This window comes from Heterodontus francisci, chromosome 15 (genome assembly GCF_036365525.1).
Source record: "Heterodontus francisci isolate sHetFra1 chromosome 15, sHetFra1.hap1, whole genome shotgun sequence".
Taxonomy (NCBI): domain Eukaryota; kingdom Metazoa; phylum Chordata; class Chondrichthyes; order Heterodontiformes; family Heterodontidae; genus Heterodontus; species Heterodontus francisci.
Window position 1 is genome coordinate 9,722,899 of NC_090385.1, and position 20,373 is coordinate 9,743,271.

The window sequence follows — 20,373 nt, forward strand, 5'->3', positions numbered from 1 at the left end:
CCACCTCGAAGGACAAGGGCAGTAGATGTATGGGAACACCACCACCTGCAAGTTCCCCTCCAAGCTACACACCATCCTGACTTGGAACTATATCACCGTTCCTTCACTGTCACAGGGTCAAAATCATGGAACTCCCTTCCTAAAAGCACTGTGGGTGTACCTACACCCCAAGGATTGCAGCAGTTCAAGAAAGCAGCTCAACACCAGCTTATCAAAGGCAATTAGGGATGAACAATAAATGCTGGCCTCGCCAGAAATGCCCACATCACAAGAATGAATTTTAAAAAGTGTTTTGTTGTTCTTTATATAAAAAAATAAGATTTTGTAGGGTAACCTCGCCAGACAGTGTGGTACTGAAACCAGCAGCTTCCCTTGTCCTGTGCTGAATCAGCTGATCTCAGCATGATCCAACTATCTCATTGCTCCAGTTGGCCGAAATGACCCTGGACTACAGACAGGGTCTATAGACTACAGACTACAGGTGGGGGAGGGAAGAGAGAGAAGTAGCCAGAGGTCTCACTCCCTAGTGACTCCTTTTGGAATGTGTGTGTACTATTGAGTGATGACACTCAACTGTACTCAGCAGTGGTGCCCTGCATCATGAGAATACCTCCCAACCATCTAATGAAGATTGTCACTTCAACTGGCGACCACAGGGTTGCTAGGTCCCCAGGGAATGTACCCACGTAAGTCAGCTATGTTCAGGAATGGACTGTTGAAAATCAAAGTGGGAGCTGGGGAATGTGTAGATTTAGGGCTGAATTTTATGGGCCCTCCTAAGTGTGGGTCAGAGGCAGGAGTGGCCATTAAATTGCGACTGAAGGCAGGAAGGGGGGCTCATTGCCGCCCAATCACCAAGCAATTTTGCTGGGGGTGTGATAGGCTGGTGATGGCCTTCCCGCCCAGAGGCCAATTGCGGCACTTGTGTCCAATTAATGGCAACTTAAGGCCTCTTCCCGCAGCCCCCACCCCCCCCCCCCAAACATTGGAATTTAACCAGCGGCAGGTGGTGCCTCTGCCACGCGGGGAGGACACCTGAAATACGAGGCTCCCTCCCCTCGGGCCTTGGAAGAGGTTGAGCAATCTGTGGCCCACGGAAAATCCCTGCTGGCACAACCTCCACCTACATGAACCCCCTCCCCTTGGACGTCAAGCCCACCTTCCAAACTGGCCCCAGGGAGCCCGCTTCACTTACCTGTGGGCCGGGGTTCCAGTGCTGGGCCTGGGTCTAAAGGTCTCTGCAGTACTGGCAGTGACCACTGTTCCCGGTGGCACTGCCAACACTGCTGAGCTGCCGTCCCTGTGATTGGTCAGTAGCTCTTGGAGGCGGGATCCCCAACTTACGAGGGATGAAGATCCTGGCACCAGAAACTTGGTTTCTGGAACAACAGAGAATCGTGCAGGAGGGGCTCGAAATGGCTGAGGCAGGATTCCCCTCCCCCTGCCTTTTCGGCCGGGTATTTATTTATTTTTATTTATTTATTTAGAGATACAGCACTGAAACAGGCCCTTCGGCCCACCGAGTCTGTGCCGACCATCAACCACCCATTTATACTAATCCTACACTAATCCCATATTCCTACCACATCCCCACCTGTCCTTATATTCTCCTACCACCTACCTATACTAGGGGCAATTTATAATGACCAATTTACCTATCAACCTGCAAGTCTTTGGTGGTGGGAGGAAACCGGAGTACCCGGCGAAAACCCACGCAGACACAGGGAGAACTTGCAAACTCCACACAGGCAGTACTCAGAATTGAACCCGGGTTGCTGGAGCTGTGAGGCTGCAGTGCTAACCACTGCGCCACTGTGCCGCCCCTTTTTTTAAAATTGTATTGTAGAATTATTATTGTATTTATTTATTTAGAGATACAGCACTGAAACAGGCCCTTCGGCCCACCGAGTCTGTGCCGACCATCAACCACCCATTTATACTAATCCTACACTAATCCCATATTCCTACCACATCCCCACCTGTCCTTATATTCTCCTACCACCTACCTATACTAGGGGAAATTTATAATGACCAATTTACCTATCAACCTGCTGGGAGCCCCGCCGGCTTCACAAAATCCAGCAGAAATGTATAGAATGCATAGTTGTGCTAAGTGTGGCTCAGTTGGGAATATCTATCTTGCCTCTGAGTCAGAAGGTTGTGGGTTCAAATCCTACTCTAGTAGCTTGAGAGCAAAATCAAAGCTATTGCTTCTACTGCAGGGAGTGCTGTACTGTTGGAGGTGCCATCTTACAGATGAGGTGTGAAAGTGAGACCCTGTCTACCCTCGTAGATGTGAAAAATTCCATGGTATTATTTTGAAAAACAGGGGAGTTCTCACTGGTGTCCAGGCCAATATTCCTCAACCAACATCACCAAAACGGATTATCATACTGCAGTTTGTGGGAGCTTGCTGTGCGCAAGTTGGTGGCTGCGTTTCCAACATTGCAACAATGACTGAAGTGCTTCATTGGCTGTAAAGTGTTTTGGAATGTACTGACATCATGACCAGCACTATGGAAATGCAAATCCTCTCTTCCTCCTTTCTTTTCAAATCATCTGCAAATAGCAAAACCATGAATCTGTTTCATTCCTGACTTACAAAGGTTTCTGCTCTCTCTGAAGCATAAATGTTGATTAAATTAAGTGCTGAGCAGTATTTTGCTGAAATTTTTGGGCCTTGTAATTCATCTTCATATAAGCCACATTCAGTTGAATAAGCGTTCACAGTTCTAATTTAGAGTTATTTGGTATTTTTAAGTCATCTGTCAATAGGTTTGCATATATTTCCATTTGTTTATTAGTCCAATGTAACTCAATATGGTGCTTCAAACTCCAGGCATGGCTTGTTGCCTGTAAGTATTGTGATCACAGCGAAAGCCGGTTTTCGAAATTGATTTATTGTGCTACATCTGAAAGTTGTATGCTTGCATATAAGTCTAATGACTGTTGAAATGTCAAGGTTACCAACAGCAGTTATTCCATGCAGCTCCACAAAAGAGTTGTACACATCCTGACAATGAGAGCAACAGCAAACAAATTACTTGCAGTGTAGGAAAGTGGATTATTAATGACAGGTTTGAGACAAGTTAAAATCCGAGCACTTTAGAGAAGAGTCGCACGCACCAGAGGCATAACCTTTCCAGGACTAATAATCTCTCTGTGTGATTCAGTAATTAAATGAAGAAAATTCAGGGTTCTGACATATTTACAAGCCTCCTCATTATTGAAAATTTCTACGTTGCTGATTAGAATCCAATTAGATTCTGTAACACAGTGAGAAAATGCGATGAGATCTATTATATCCAGTTATATATCACCTCATCATATATTAACTTTAATGCAATTTCCTTTAACTCTCTATGGATCATACAAAGGTAAGTTTCCTCTACTTTGTAAACATTAAGTATTAGCACAGAATTGGCACATAAGCCTGGAGATTACTGTGACCAGCAAAGGCTTTCTGTCCACATCTCAACTTCTTCTTTTCTGCTAGAGAATCATACAGAACAGAAGAAGGCCAATCAGCCCATTTAGGGGCGGCACAGTGGCGCAGTGGTTAGCACTGCAGCCTCACAGCTCCAGGGACCCGGGTTCGATTCTGGGTACTGCCTGTGTGGAGTTTGCAAGTTCTCCCTGTGTCTGCATGGGTTTCCTCCAGGTGCTCCGGTTTCCTCCCACATGCCAAAGACTTGCAGGTTGATAGGTTAATTGGCCATTATAAATTGCCCCTAGTATAGGTAGGTGGTAGGGAAATATAGGGACAGGTGGGGATGTGGTAGGAATATGGGATTAGTGTAGGATTAGTATAAATGGGTGGTTGATGGTCGGCACAGACTCGGTGGGCCGAAGGGCCTGTTTCAGTGATGTATCTCTAAACTAAACTAAAATTGTTCTAGCGAGCCACATATCTAGGGAAGTAGAGAGAGTTTTAAACTGAATAGTGGGGGAAAGGGATCAAATTTGGGAAGATATGGTAAATCAAGGAGTAGAGACAAGGCAAGAGAGAAAGGTATCAATATGGGAAATGATAGACTGTGACAGAAAGGGACAGAGCATACAAATCTAAAAGTAAATCAACAGATAAGGCTAAAGGTTACAAAAATAATAAAAGGACAAAACTAAAGGCTTTGCATCTGAATGGATGTAACATTCAAAACAAAACAGATGAACTGAGAGCACAAATAGAAATAAATAAGTACGATCTGATAGCCATCAAAGAGACATGACTGCAGGACGACATGGATTGGGACCTTAATATTGAAGGGTACAAGGCATTTAGGAAGGACAGGAAGCTAGGAAAAGGTGGAGGGGTAGTTCTGTTAAATAATGATGGTATTAGCACAGTAGAGATGGGTGACCTTAGTTCAGGAGACCATGATATAGAAGCAGTTTTGATAGAGATGAGAAATCATAAAGGCAAGAGGTCACTTGTGGGAGTAGTGTACAGGCCACCTAACATTAGCCACACTGTAGGACGGGGTATAAAGGAAGAAATAATGACAGCTTGTCAGAAAGGTACAGCGATAATTATGGGGGATTTTAAACTACATATAGACTGGAAAAATTAGATGGGCAGAGGTAGCCTAGATGAGGAGTACATAAAATGTTTTTGGGATAATTTCTTGGAACAATACATTCTGGAGCCAACCAGAGAGCAGGTTATACTAGACCTGGTATTGTGCAATGAGATAGGATTAATTAATGACCTCATAGTTAAGGTGCCCCAAGGTAGCAGTGATCATAATATGATTGCATTTTACATTCAGGTAGAGGGAGAGAAGAGTGGGTCCAAGACTAGTATTTTAAACTTAAATAAGGGCAATTATGAGGGCATGAAAGCAGAGCTAGCTAAAGTGAACTGGCAAATCAGGTTAAGGGATAGGTTGATAGAGATGCAGTGGCAGACATTTAAGGGGATATTTCAGAATACACAGAATAGATACATTTCAATGAGAAAGAAAAATTCCACGGGCGGGACCTGCCATCTGTGGTTAACTTAAACAGTTAAAGATAGTATCAAACTTAAGGGAAAAGCCTATAATTGCACAAAGATGGGAGGCAGGTCAGAAGATTGGATAGAATATAAAAAACAGCAAAGAATGACTAAAAGATTGATAAGGAAGGTAAAATTAGAATACGAGAGAAAGCTAGCTGGAAATATAAAGACAGTAAGAGTTTCTATAGATATTTTAAAAAAGAAAAGAGTTAACAAAGTGAGCGTAGATCCTGTAGAAAGTGAGTGTGGGAAATTAATAATGGGTAATAAGGAGATGGCAGATGAACTGCACAGAAGTTTTGCATCAGTCTTCACTACTGAGGATACAAGTAACATCCCAGTATTAGCTGTAAGTCAGGAAATGGAAGGGAGGGAGGAACTCAAGAAAATTACAATCACCAGGGAAGTGGTACTGAACAAATTGTTGGAGCTGCGGGCTGACAAGTCCCTGGGTCCTGCTGGACTTCATCCAAGGGTGTTAAAAGAAGTGGCTAGTGAGGTATTTGCTGCATTAGTTTTAATTTTCCAAAATTCCCGAGATTCGGGGAAGGTTCCATTAGATTGGAAAATAGCGCATGTAACTCCTTTATTCAAAAAGGGAGGGAAACAGAAAACAGGAAACTACAGGCCAGTTAGCTTAACATCTAACTGAGGGAAAATTTTAGAAGCTATTATTAAAGGCATTATAGCAGGGCATTTAGAAACATTCCCTTGTGAAAGGGAAATCGAGTTTAAACAATTTATTGGAATTCTTTGAGGGAGTTTCATGTGCTGTGGATAAAGGGGAACCCAGTGGATGTATTGTACTTAGATTTCCAGAGGCATTTGATAAGGTGCCACATCAAAGGTTATTGCAGAAAATAAAAGCTCATGGTGAAGGGGGTAACATATTGGCATGGATAGACGATTGGCTAGCTAACAGGAAACAGAGAATAGGCATAAATGGATCATTTTCTGGTTGGCAAGATGTAACAAGTGGTGTGCCACAGGGATCAGTGCTGGGGCATCAACTTTTTACAATTTATATAAATGACTTAGATGAAAGGACCGAAGATATGGTTGCTAAATTTGATGTTGAGACAAAAATAGGTAGGAAAGTAACTTGTGGAGAGGACATAAGGGGGCTACAAAGGGATATAGGTAGGTTAAGTGAGTGGGCAAAGACCTGGCAAATGGAGTATAATGTGGGAAAGTGTGAAATTGTCCACTTTGGGAGGAAGAATAAAAAAGGAGCATATTATCTAAATGGTGAGAGATTGCAGAGCTCTAAGATGCAAAGGGTGTCCTAGTGCATGAATTGCAAAAGGTTGGTATGCAGGTCCAGCACGTAATTAGGACAGCTAATAGAATGTTATCATTTATTGCAAGGGGAATTGGATACAAAAGTAGGGGGTTATGCTTCAGCTATACAGGGCATTGGTGAGACCACATCTGGAGTACTGTGTACAGTACTGGTCTCCTTATTTGAGGAGGGATGCAAATGCATTGGAGGCAGTGCAGAGAAGGTTTTCTAGACTAATCCCTGGAATGGGTGGGCTGTTTTAAGGGGAAAATTTGGACAGGCTAGGCTTGTATCCACTGGAATTTAGAAGAGTAGGAGGCGACTTGGTTGAAACATATAAGATCCTGAGGGGTCTTGACAGGGTGGATGTGGAAAGGATATTTCCCCTTGTGGGTGAATCTAGAACTAGGGGTCACTGTTTAAAAATAAGGGGTCGCCCATTTAAGACAGAGATAAGGAGAATTTTTTTCTCTCAGGGTCGTGAGTCTTTGAAATTCTCTTCCTTGAAAGGTGGTAGAAACAGAGGCTTTGAAATTTTTAAGGCAGAGGTATCTAGATTCTTGATAAGCAAGGGGATAGAAGGTTATCGGGGGTGGGGGAAATGTGGAGTAATCAGTTGAGCCATGAACTTATTGAATGGCGGAGCAGGTTCAAAGGGCCGAGTGGCCTACTCCTGCTCCTAATTCGTATATTCGTATGAATCTGCTTCCACTGCCCTTTCAGGCAGCGCGTTCCAGATCATAACAGATCTCCGTCAAAAAAAAATCTCATTTCACAAGAGTGCAGTCGGGAGAGAGTGCCAAAGATTGTGATTGAGCTACATTGTTGAAGTAATGAGAGAGATTTTTTGTTACAGATAACAATGGGAAACTTTGTTGCTAACATGGATTGAAGGAACTGGAAAGTGATCAATTTTTAGACATGAGATTCATCATCCAGATGAGCACAGAATTTGATACAAGTCGACGATCTAGATAGCAATAGAGCTGATATTCCTGAAACAAGGGGCACAAAAGGTTCATGGAATATGCCAGAACATATAAAACACTAGCGATCAGAGGCACAATCTGAAACTAATGATTGAAATTTAAAGCTACCTCAGAGCTGGGGAGTCAATCTAAGTGTGAGTGTGAATATGAATACAAGAAGAAAAGATTTGCATTTATATAGCGCCTTTCATGGCCAGGATACATCCCAAAGTGATTCACGGCCTATGAAGTCCTTTAGATGAGTAGACACTTTTGTAAAGATTCTCAGTTCGGATTCCGTCAGGGCCACTCAGCTCCTGACCTCATTACAGCCTTAATTTAAACATGGACAAAAGAGCTGAACTCAAGAGTTGAGGTGAGAGTGACTGCCCTTGACATCAAGGCAGCATTTGATCGAGTCTGGCATCAAGGAGCCCTAGCAAAACTGAAAATGAGAATCGGCGGGAAAATGCTCCGCTGGTTGGTGTCGTACCAAGCGCAAAGGAAGATGGTTGTGGTTGTGGCTGTTGGAGGTCAATCATCTGAGCTCCAGGACATCACTGCAGGAGTTCCTCAGGGTAGTTTCTTAGGCCCAACCATCTCCAGCTGCTCCATCAATGACCTTCCTTCAATCATAAGGTCAGAAGTGGGGATGTTCGCTGATGATTGCACAATGTTCAGCACCATTCGTGACTCCTCAGATACAGAAGCAGTCCGTGTAGAAATGCAGCAAGATCTGTACAATATCCAGGCTTGGGCTGATAGGTGGCAAGTAACATTCGCGCCACACAAGTGCCAGACAATGACCATCTCCAACAAGAGAGAATCTAACCATCTCCCCCTGAAATTCAATGGCATTATGATCACTGAATCCCCCACTATCAACATCCTAGGGGCTACCATTGACCAGAAACTGAATTGGAGTAGCCATATAAACACCTTGGCTACAAGAGCAGGTCAGAGGCTAGGAATCCTGTGGCGAGTAACTCACCTCCTGACTCCCCAAAGCCTGTCCACCATCTACAAGGCACAAGTCAGGAGTGTGATGGAATACTCTCCACTTGCCTGGATGGGTGCAGCTCCAACAAAGCTCAAGAAACTCGACTCCATCCAGGACAAAGCAGCCCGCTTGATTAGCACCCCAACCACAAACATTCACTCCCTCCACTACCGACGCACAGTGGCAGCAGTGTGTACCATCTACAAGATGCACTGCAGCAATGGACCAAGGCTGTTTTGAGAGCACCTTCCAAACCCGTGACCTCTACCACCTGGAAGTACAAGGACGGCAGATGCATGGGAACATCACCCCCTGCAAGTTTCCCTCCAAGCCACACACCATTCTGACTTGGAACTACATCGCCGTTCCTTTACTGTCGCTGGGTCAAAATCCTGGAACTCTCATCCGAATAGCACTGTGGGTGTACCTACCTCACGTGGACTGCAGTAGTTCAAGAAGGCAGCTCACCACTACCTTCTCAACGGTATTTAGGGATGGGCAATAAATGTTGGCCGAGCCAGCAACGCCCACATCCCATTAAGGAATAAAAAAAAATGGGTGCATCACTGGCAAGGCCAGCATTTATTGTCCATCCCTAATTGCCCATTGAGAAGGACAATGTTCCACATACAATGAAATAATGAACGGATAATCTATTTTAGGTATTGGATTGAGGGATAGATATTAGCTAGGATTTAGGGGAGAATGCCCCTGCTCTTCTTTGACATAGTGTCATGGGATCTTTTACCAGGGAGAGTGGTTTATCATTTCATCCAAGAGATGGCATCACCAACAGTGCAGCACTGCCTCTGTACTGCAGTGTCAACCTGGATTTGGTGCTTGGATTTCCAGAGTGAGACTTGAACTCCAACCTTCTCGCTCAGATGTGAGCTTGTTACCCACTGCGCCAAGACTGACAGTTATGAAAGGTAATTGAGGTAACAGAATTCTACGGAGGAATATTCAGCCATTCTATTTCCATCCTCTTTTATGACAGATTGGTCAGCAGTTGGGGTTTATAAAATCTAGGTGGACATTTGTATGATCATCCACTAACAATATGGGACCACAGAATAAGTAACAAGCTTGAAGCGAAAAATTGATTAAAGTTCATTTCTGAAGAGAGACATAATGAAAGCCATCACTCAGAACATTGTCCATCACCTCAAATAAATAATAATTAATGTTACTGACAGAATAGATCATTAATTAACCCGAGTCCAGAAACAACACAAGCACAGATCTTGTACAAAGTTGATTAGAAAGCTGACGTGTACTGGTTTCATTTGACAGTTAATTGATTATATTTAATTTGCTGATCATAAATAGGACGATATGGATAATCAGGGAAGGATTTCAGTGTTTTGTTTGGCTCAGAAATTATATATCGCAAGAGTGAATGGGAATAATTTGGTACAATGCATTGTTGTGCTTGTATTCCAACATCTTCAGTAATTTGACTGTACTTGCTAGCTGGTGCTGACCTCATAGTTGGCTAAAGCTTCAAAATCAGAAATCTGTGACAACACTGCAAACAATGTGGATTTTACCCAACTCCGGAAACTAAGATGATCTGCAACTTATAGTGCCTCTAAGTCAGAATGTCTCACTCCAGACACTTGACACTACTGTGCAGTACTGAGGGAGTGCTGTACTATTAGAGGCTTTGTGTTTCAAATGAGACATTAAACTGAGGCCCTGTCTGTCCCATCAAATAGACACAAAAGATCCCTTAGCTCTATTTTGAAGAAGGGCAGAAAGCCCAGTGCCCTTATTTGTCCAGCATTCTTCTGCACAGCACTCCCCAGGTCAACACACCCTGCAGCCCCACTCATTCCTCTCTCTCCAGGTACCTCACATCCCCATCCAAACAGCCTAAACTCACATTCACACTCATCCTATTGCCCTCTCGCACTCATGCCTCACAGTGGCCCTTCCCAAATAGTGTCCTTCCCTCCTCTCCACACAAGCCATGATGACCGCTCATACCTCCCTGCTTTCTCTCCTTATAGGAGAAGAGGTCACAGAACTTGGTGAGTGACCCTTAGGGAGGGGGTAAGGATGGCCCTCCAATGACAGGCACCTTATCGGCAACTGGCGATGTGTGCCCACCTGCTCAGCTGGGAAGGAGGTCATGTTCCAGAAGGCTGCAGATGTCAAGCAGCGACCTGCCATGAGAGCCTGAGCCTCTTGAGACACTGTTGCTCAGACATGTCGAGAGAGCTGATTGTCTGCCTGTACAGCCTGCATTGGAGGTCTCGCCTACTTCCAACTGGATCTCAGTGTCTATCGCCTTTGCCCTGTGGAGGGGCATGTGGTTGAAGAGAGGACAGCTGGTATTGCTCCTGCTGCTGCTGGAGCTGTTGGTGCTGCTGTGGCTTCTGCTCTCGCCCCTCAGCAGAGGTCGAAGGTGGAAGGTGGAGCTGCTTAAGCTGCCCCCACACCATGGTGAAGGCTGGCAGCAGGGAAGTGCAGCTGAAGGTGACTGAAATGCTCAACAGGTGAACTACCTTCCAATAAGTTGGTAATCACCTGTCAATCAGTGACTACAATGTTTGAGAGAATAAGTACCTTGAACAGCAGTCCCTCAATGGCCATGGCTGGAGCTCATCAGTGTTACTGATCAAAGCCTTCCCAGCTTGTCAGTTTCACTGAAGAAGCTCTTCCACGCTGTGCACATGCCTTGGTGACTCTGATGAGGTGCAGACACAGCGTGGAAGTCATGCACTGTTGGGAAAGAAGGAATTCTTGGTTAAAAAGGCTCCTAATTGCTTTTTTAATCACTTCAATTGCTTTCCTTCCAGATCCACGGGGGTTCCCCACAGGATTCAGAAGCCACTATGTGGAAAGCCAGAAGATGGCATCGGGGTCCCGAGCTGACCCAATTTCCAGGACTTTTCCATCCTGTCTGGACCAGAATCCAGCTCCAACTGTCTGGGAGAATTCTGCCCATTATCTCATTGCTGTTTGTGGAATCTTGCTGTGCACATATTGGCTGCCATGTTTCCTACATTACAACAGTACTTCAAAAGTACATCATTGGCTGTAAAGTGCTTTGGGACAGTCTAAGCTTGTGGAAGGGACTTTGTTTTTATCGTCAATTCTTAAAGGCTTAGCAAGTTTCTGAGTATTTTGAGTCTATTTCTCACATTAGCTCATATGATAAAACATCAACTATTAATGGCCATATAATATAATAAAACTCTTAGTTGGTATTCCATGCCAGAGTGTATCTTTATAACCAGGGATTAGAATATATATCAGACATTTTAGGTAAAGTTAATTTAATAAAAAATGAAAATCTCTTGACTAAAATATTACTTAGTTGCAAAATGTCAAAAAACGTTCAACAACATCACAGATTTTGCAATTAATTAATTTAAAAGATGTGATTTTTATTTTAAATACCATTGAAGTACATTTTTGGATTACCAGCAAAACATATGGAGCTGGATTTTAAGGAGCCCTCGACGTTGGGATCCCTGGCAGGGGCGGGGGCGGTGCTTGAAGATGGCCCCATATGAGGCCTACCACAGACCTTGACGGCGGCAGGGCCTGGCCCCATCCTCCCAGCAGTGGCGGGGCACCATGGCAGCCTCCCTCCCCCGCCGCTCGGCGACGGGACCACAATCACCATATGCAAATAAAGTAAATGAATAGATTTGCATGTATTTACCATTAATCTTGATGTCCCGCTGCGATCTTTGACCTGGCGGCCGGAACTCCCATGCCTACGGATCCCCGTCTGGGGAAACGAGGCGCAACATTGGTGGGGAGGGGGGGAGGAGGTAAGTTTCTCAGTGTGGTGGGGGGGGGGGGCAGGGAGGATGGGGTTAAATTAATGTCATGATTCTGGGGGATGGTGGGAAATGTTGAAGGTTAAAGTTTGTGCATTTTGGTGGGGTGGGGGGGAAGGTCAGATGGTAAAGGTAGGTGTTTTGGGGGGGAAGGGCAAATAATTAATTGTTATTGGGGGGTGGGGGGGGGGACAGGGGAAAAAGAGATGTATTTATTCATTTTCATTTAATCATTCTTTAAATACTTAAATGTCCTGTAGGGCTGGCAGCCCTTTAAAAATGGTGTCAATGCCTGCACACGGAGCTGACGCCATTGCCGGGGACGGACAGCCTGCCCCCTCCACGTGATCAGGGTTGGGGCAGCCTGCCCCAGCTATTAAATGAGCCGACGTGGTTGGAATTGCGGCGGCTCTTTGGCGTGCGGCCCATGGAGTGGAGTTTCCTCTTTGGCAATTGACAAACTGGACATAAAATGCACCCAAAAAATGCATTGGTTTTTCTCGAGTTTCTGCTCAAACTCATTAGCATATCACCAAATGCAAAATCTGTCATGAACAAGCGCACTCAGGAAGCATTTTAAAATATTTACGTTTTTAAAAAAAACTTTGCTTATAAAATATTCCTTGATGTATTTAAGAGTGGTGACTTGGTGCAGTTTGCTTGCAGTGGAGGCGGTGATGTTGTGGTGATGTCACTGAATTAGTAATCCAGAGATCCAGGATACCGGTTCAAATTCTACCATGGCCCTCTGGAATTAGAAGCTAGTCTCAGTCATGATGCAATGAAACGATCATCAATTGTTGGAAAAACCCATCTGGTTCACTAATGTCCTTTAGGGAAGGAAATCTGCCATCTTTACCTGGTCTGGCCTTCATGTGACTCCAGAACCACAGCAATGTGGTTGACCCTTAACTAACCTCTGAAATGGCCTACTGTTATGACCAGGTGAGAAAGGGGTCTAGGGTTCCCTCTCAGCCTTCACCTGGTCTTACCATAACAGGGTTCAATTTTAAACACACCGTTTTTTTTTAACTCCCCCTTATTGAATCCTTGTTCACTAACTTCCAGTTATAAGGCAAAGAAACTAGCCAAACAGGTTTTCTTAGGTTTAAAGAAAAAAGGTTGAACGTTATTAAACTTAAACTCTAATTCGCTTAATGCCTATGGATACATGACGCGCCCATGCTAGCATGCATACTCGATACACACATGCAGATCGAGACAGAAAAGAGCAGAAGAAATAAAGGGGAAGAGTTTGAGGCAATATCTGAAGATGGTTTTGGCTACTGTTCTTCGAGCTTGCTGTAAAGTCTTGCTTTTCGTTGGGGCCCAGTATTCTTCTGAAAACTTGTTCGCTGTAGAAGAATTTTCTCTCTTGAAGTTCATGTGTCCTCAATGAGTCCAGAGGCTTGTGAGAAGAAGATGGGAGAAAACAGGAGAGGTCTTCTCACTCCAGGAGCAAACAGTCTTTTCTTGATCAAATTCTTTGTACAATTCAGAAAAACCCAGGTTGCCAAGCAGGTTAGTCATGTGACTAGCTGGTCTGACCACATCTGTTTGTGAATTCTCTTGTCTTAGATGACCCTGGAATGTCTTTTCTTACACACAATACCTGGTGCCCAAAGTCCATTGTGGGCTAAATTGGAGCAGCGAATGGCCCCTTTGTCCCTCCAAGCACTGTCTGTTAGTATGGAAATGTTTTTTCTGGTTCCTTCTGATCTGTTTAACAAGTCATTTCCTCACTCCAGCAACAGTTTAAAATCAATGTTCATTTGACAAAATTAAGATGCCACATTCTTGACAGGTGGGGGATCTGCTTGACACCTCCAAATCCAGCAGAATGAAATGCGATTTGAGAAAAGCACATTTCATTAAAAAGGGTCAAGAGCGAAAATATAAGATACGGGAAAAAAAATCAATCGTCTCTCTCTCTCTCTCACATTCATTCATAAATCCTCAAACTTATTACAGCCTGTCTTTTCTTGATGCCAGTGCAGTTTTAATTATCCCCTTTTGACATCCCAATAAACATGTGCTTCTTTCGGGAAGTTTTTCTTAATTTTGCCCATTTCCATGACTGCCTAGAATCTTTGTTCCTGTTGAGGTCTGCAAAGGGGGTGGCGGGGGTGGGGTGGGTGGTGGTTAGTTTTAATTAGCCCTGAGTTGGAATTTTTTTCTTAGGAGAACCGGTAGTGGGCAGGTCTATCCTGAACTTTCATTCAGTGCTTTGCAGAGTCATGCAAAGTCTTTTGACTTCAGAGGATGCGTGTTTCTCTTTTTTTCTGACTGTGGGGGAAGGATTCTTTGCTAATCTTCCCTTTATCCTCTGGGATACTCCTGCCTGCAGTTACTTGTGCAGACTCTGTTGCATTCCCCTGTAGCACTTCAACTAGGTCAGGCATCACCCTCAGTTTCTCTGTCACCTAGAGGTTTTTCTTTGCCTCTGCAGGTTTCTGTAAATGCTGTTAGCAACTCTGGTGGGGTTTTTCTAGTTTCTGCACTTACATAGGAGGATGTGGGGTCTAACTTTTCAAATTTTTTAGTGTTGGCTGACTGGACAGTAGGGGTTTTCATCCAGGATTCCTCTCAGACTTCCTTTAATCTGCCCTCTTGATTGCTTGTTCCCCTTCCCTTTCTAACCTTTTTCCAGTCTTGTGCCTGCCTGTCCCCTTTTGTTCTCAGCAGGAGTCCCTTACAGTTCACCAGCCCTCTGTTGGAGGGTCCTCCGAACTCCGGTACAGGATATAGAGGTGCAGGTTTCACTGTAAGTTGGGGTTTCCTTTCAATCTGGCATATGTGGAAACTCCTGCAGTACTCCACCACATCTTTGTGAAGTTTTGGCCAGTCAAACTGCTGTCTTATGCGGGTTTTGCTCCTTCATATACCGGCATGTACAGCTACTGTAGTCTCATGGGCCCTTCTTAATATTTTTCTCCAGTACCTCTGTGGCACCACTAACTGGTGAACCACTGTCCACTCCTTGCTCTCAGCTCACCACCACCTTCTCAAGGGCAATTAGGGATGGGCAATAAATGCTGGCCGAGCCAGCGACGCCCACATCCCATGAATGAATAAAAAAAAGGTCTGTGAGGAGAACTCCATTTCCTCATCAGTACCTCATTCTTTAAGTAGTAGCAATCAGGGACTCCCTCTGCTTAACTTTCAGACTGGGCAGCCTGTGCTAACTCTTGTAATACTGGGTCAGCTCAATAAGCCTGAGCTAGGGAAGATCCATTTAATTTATTCCCTGGGTCTTCTAACTTCCCAAAGAAAGTCTTGGACAGACAGACGTCATGGTCATTTGCCTGCAGTGCCAATGCAGTCTCCTCTGGGGGAGCTAGTTTGATCACGGTATGATTCATTACACATTGAGGGAAATTGCAGGGGCCATTGCCTGCCACTGCCCTGTCTCTCTGACCTCCTGCAGTCTTTCTTTCACTACTTGGGGGGGCTACCACCTTCACCCCCGCCAGATCATTATCTAGGAGCCGGTCAACCCCGTTCCCAGGCAAACTAGGGACAATGCCTACCGTCACTGGTCCCGAAACCTAGGTCGCACTCCAGGTGCACCCAGTGTACACCGCCCTCCAATACCATTCACCACCATTTTGGTGTTCACTGCATTCTCTGGGGGAAAGGTCAGGCTTTTTCCCAGTAAAAGGGAACTAGTGGCCCTTGTGCCCCTGAGAATTACTATATGCTTGCTTGCCCCACTTGAAGGGTATGGGGTTACTTTCCCGTCAAACTCAAAACTCTGATAGCCTATTAAATTTTCCTGCACTCCCAGCGGTAGACTTCCTGGGTCTCACTCTTACTGCAGTTAAAGCCCAGCTTGTTCTGCTGTGCTTTCCATCAGGGTTTCTTCTTCACTGAGCGGGTGTGCCCTGATTAACCCTACAGGCCTTCCCTTTAGTTGCCAGCAATCAGCTTTTAGATGACCTGCCTTATTACAATGGAAACACTCAGGTCTCCAGGTCTCAGCCCTGCTCACAGCACCTTCCTTTATGGCTAGAGGAGGCCTCCCTGTGTCTCCTGCTTTCCTTTCTCTCCCAGGACTGCTTAGTCTCCTATCACCTTCCCACCCTTTATCCTTTTCGGATTTGTGGGGGTCACTAGGAAAGGTTCTCCCCTTGGAAACCGACTTGTAAATTAAAACAAAGTCATCAGCCAGAACGGGCTCTCTGAAACTGCTGCTCCTCTACATGAGTCTTTATGGAGAGTGGGAGAGAGTGTTTAAATTCCTCTAACAGAATTACATCTCTGAGATTCTCATAGCTGAGCTGTACTTTAAGAGACCTTACCCACTTGTTAAAAACCGGCTGCTTACTTCTTACAAACTCCAGATAAGTTTGATTAGCTTGCTTCTTGAGGGTTCTAAACTTTTGGATTCGGATACTAATTCATATGCCCCGAGGATAGCATTTTTTGTCAGTTCATAATTTTGATAGACTCTCATCTCTCAACAGGGAATAAACCTCATGGGCTTTTCCAGATTGCTTGCTTTGTAATAAAAGAGGCCAGGTCTCAGCTGGCCCTTTTAGCTGCCTTGCCAGTTTCTCAAAGGACACAAAAAATCCTTCCATATATTCCTCATTGAATTTTGGGTTTAGTTGAGATAGTTTTAACAATTTGGTACCCAGCCCTGAATTACGCTCCTCCATATTGGCCACGCTTTCACTGGGTTTACTCTCACACCCCCTAGTTAACTCAAGTCATCTCAGCTCTCTTTCTTCACATTCTTTCTGGAAGGTTCTTTCTCTTTCTCTCTCCTGTCTCTCTCTTTCTCTCACTCTTTTCTCTCTTTTTCTTCACATTCCTTCTGAAAGGCTCTTTCTTTCTCCCTCTTCTGCCTCTTTCTCTTTTTCCCTTTCCTCAAATTCAAGTTTCCTCTGTTCCAATTGTATCTTTGCTAACAATACATGGCAGACTCCGCTTCTAACCCTGTTTCTGCTTCTTCAGATTCAAGGGAAAAATGGTTGACCACTCGCCTTAGGAGTTCAAACTTTCTAGCCTTGCCACATACAGTGATCCCACACTGCTCAGCCATTTTCCTCAACTCCTCCATAGACAATGCTTTTAACTTATCCCAAGTTACTTCACTCTGGCTTGGGGAGCTAGTAGCTTCAGTTACAGACATGTTAGTATTCAAACATACACAACCACAAGAAAACCTGTATTGAAATCTTGCTCTTGTTGATTGTGAACAATTTGGCTTTCGACTCCCAATTTCTCTTATTTGTCTGTGGATAAAATCCACGATGGTAACCCCCAAATTACAGTTATGACCAGGTGGGAAAGGTGTCTAGGGTTCCCTCTTAGCCTTCACTTGGTCTTACCGTAACAGGGTTTAATTTTAAACACACCATTTTTTTAACTCCCCCTTAATGAATCCTTGTTCACTAACTTCCAATTCTTAGGCAAAGAAACTAGAGAAGTCGGTTTTCTTGGGTTTAAAGAAAAAAGGTTGAACTTTATTAAACTTAAACTGTAATTCGGTTAATGCCTATGGATACGCAACGCGCCCACACTAGCATACGTACGCAATACACACATGCAGATAGAGACAGAAAAGAGCAGAAGAAATAAAATGGAAAAGTTTGAGGCAATATCTGAAGATGCTTTTGGTTACTGTTCTTCGAACTCGCTGTAAAGCCCTTGATTGTAGGTAGGTCTTGCTTTTCGTTGGGGCCCAGTATTCTTCTTAAACTTTGTTTGATTGTAGGAAACTTTCCTCTCTTGAAGTTCATGTGTCCTCAGTGCATCCAGAGGCTTGTGAGAACCAAATGGGAGTAGACAGGAGAGATCTTCTCAGTCCAGGAGCAAACAAACAGTCTTTTCTTGTTGGACTCTTTGTACAATTCAGAAAAACTCAGGTTGCCAAGTAGGTTAGTCATGTCACTAACTGGTCTGATCACATCTGTTTGTGGATTCTCTTGCCTTAGCTGACCTGGAATGTCTCTTCTTACACACAATACCTGGTGCTCAAATAAAAGCAAAATACTGCGGATGCTGGAAATCTGAAACAAAAACAAGAAATGCTGGAATCACTCAGCAGGTCTGGCAGCATCTGTGGAAAGAGAAGCAGAGTTAACGTTTCGGGTCAGTGACCCTTCTTCGGAACCTGGTGCTCAAAGTCCATTGTGAGCTAAATTGGAGCAGGGAATAGCCCCTTTTCCCTCCAAGCACTGTCTGTTAGTATGCAAATGTTTCTCCCAGCCACGGTTGATCTTTTCAACAAGTCATTTAGGGCGGCACAGTGGTTAGCACCGCAGCCTCACAGCTCCAGGGACCCGGGTTCGATTCTGGGTACTGCCTGTGCGGAGTTTGCAAGTTCTCCCTGTGTCTGCGTGGGTTTCCTCCGGGTGCTCCGGTTTCCTCCCACATGCCAAAGACTTGCAGGTTGATAGGTTAATTGGCCATTATAAATTGCCCCTAGTATAGGTAGGTGGTAGGGAAATATATAGGGACAGGTGGGGATGTGATAGGGATATGGGATTAGTGTAGGATTAGTATAAATGGGTGGTTGATGGTCGGCACAGACTCGGTGGGCCGAAGGGCCTGTTTCAGTGCTGTATCTCTAAACTAAAACTAAACTCATTCCAGCAACAGTTTAAAATCAATATTCATTTGACAAAATTAATATGCCTTATTCTTAGCAGGTGGGAGGGTTTGCATGACACCTGGCAAGCCATTCAGTTGTCATGCGCAGTTATGGATGGGCAACAAATCCTGGCCTTGCCAGTGTCAGTCACTTCTAATGAAAGAATTTTTAAAAAGCGTCTGAAAATGCATTAATCACAAAAAATAAGCTTTTTTTAACCACAGCGAGTAACTGGATTTTAAATTGCTGAAAATGACTTTTAAAAGATACTGAATCATTTGCTAGTAATATTGGGTTACAGTCGTCAGTTTCCTAGTAAAGTAAAAAAAAAATACATTCACAGCTTTTAAAATGTGCCTATTAGTTTTCTTGCATCTAAAAGATCCAGCTTAGATTTTAGAACCTCGTCAAAGGCCTGAAAATGCATTCAATTAGCGGGAACTCACTCCGATGATTAATTTACCCTGCGAGTGTGGCTTGTTTTGGGGGATGGCCAGCTTCCAGTGCAATGTCTTGAAAACTAGTGCAAAAGATCACGGAAACTCAATTTGCACTGGATGTAATTTGCGCTTAAAATTCCGCAATCATTTGCATGGGTTATGTCGATTTCAGAAGAAAGTGCCGATTAAACCAACGTAACCAGATATGCCCCATGATATGTACAAGTAGGTCTCATGTCATGTTGCTCGGAGGTATTGCAGTTAGAAAGTGCACGGTGAATGCTACAACTGTCGTGATGCATCTCTCTTGCACCTACAAGGAAGTATGACCAGGAACTGGAAATCCCGAACAACTAAGGCCGAAAGTAATTTCCATTTTTTTGAGTATAAAACTGAACCACTCAAGCTTACACTCCCAAGAGGAAAGGATCAGCCGAAGTGACATTTTTCACATTAAATTATGAATTTCACTGGTTCTTTTTCAAAATTATGTATCGTATCTTTTTGTCTTGGTTTAAATGTCACAGGTATTTTCCATGGAATAAATGTCAGCTGCATACAACTTCCTAAGTGACAAAGGAAGGACTTTGAGCAATTTGAAGAAAAAAAAACCTGAAACATTCTTTTGAGCAATTTGATTTTTTTTATGGTAGTTGCTGGTTCATTCGCTTTGAGAAAACAATGTAGATAGATGAATTGATTGGCGCCTTTGTATTATAAGCCACTTCCACAGCCAGTATAGATATGACACTAACATCTACTGAACAATATGCCTGATTGTGCAGAGGAGCCCTCTCTGCTGATTCATACTGCCACAAAGGCAAGTTTGGAACTCTTTCTTCTGTGCCAGGAATGAGAGTTCTTGACACAGAATGTTATACTTACAGATTTTATTAAAGGAAATGATACTCACAGACAACATGCACAATAGTGCAAAGGCTGTGGGAGACTTGCGTTTCAGTTACTCGGTGCAGTAGCAGGATGGTCGTCATTAGTCTGACTTTTAGCCCTCAGCTAAAGACATTATATCTCTTCCATGGCCTTTACTCTTGGATTACAAAAACTACCATTAGCTCATCATTCTATAGATTTTGTATCAGTGATGAAAGTTCCATAGTAGCTCTCAGACCTTCTTACATGTACAGAGAAGTAAAGGTGTGTATGAAATATTGGGCCAAATCTTGCTGGAGCAAGGCTCCTTGTGGACTGCACCCTCAGTTAGACCTGCTCTTGCACCTTCCAGCTTGAATATAATTTGTGTTCTAACTTGCTGGAAGTGTGAGTTG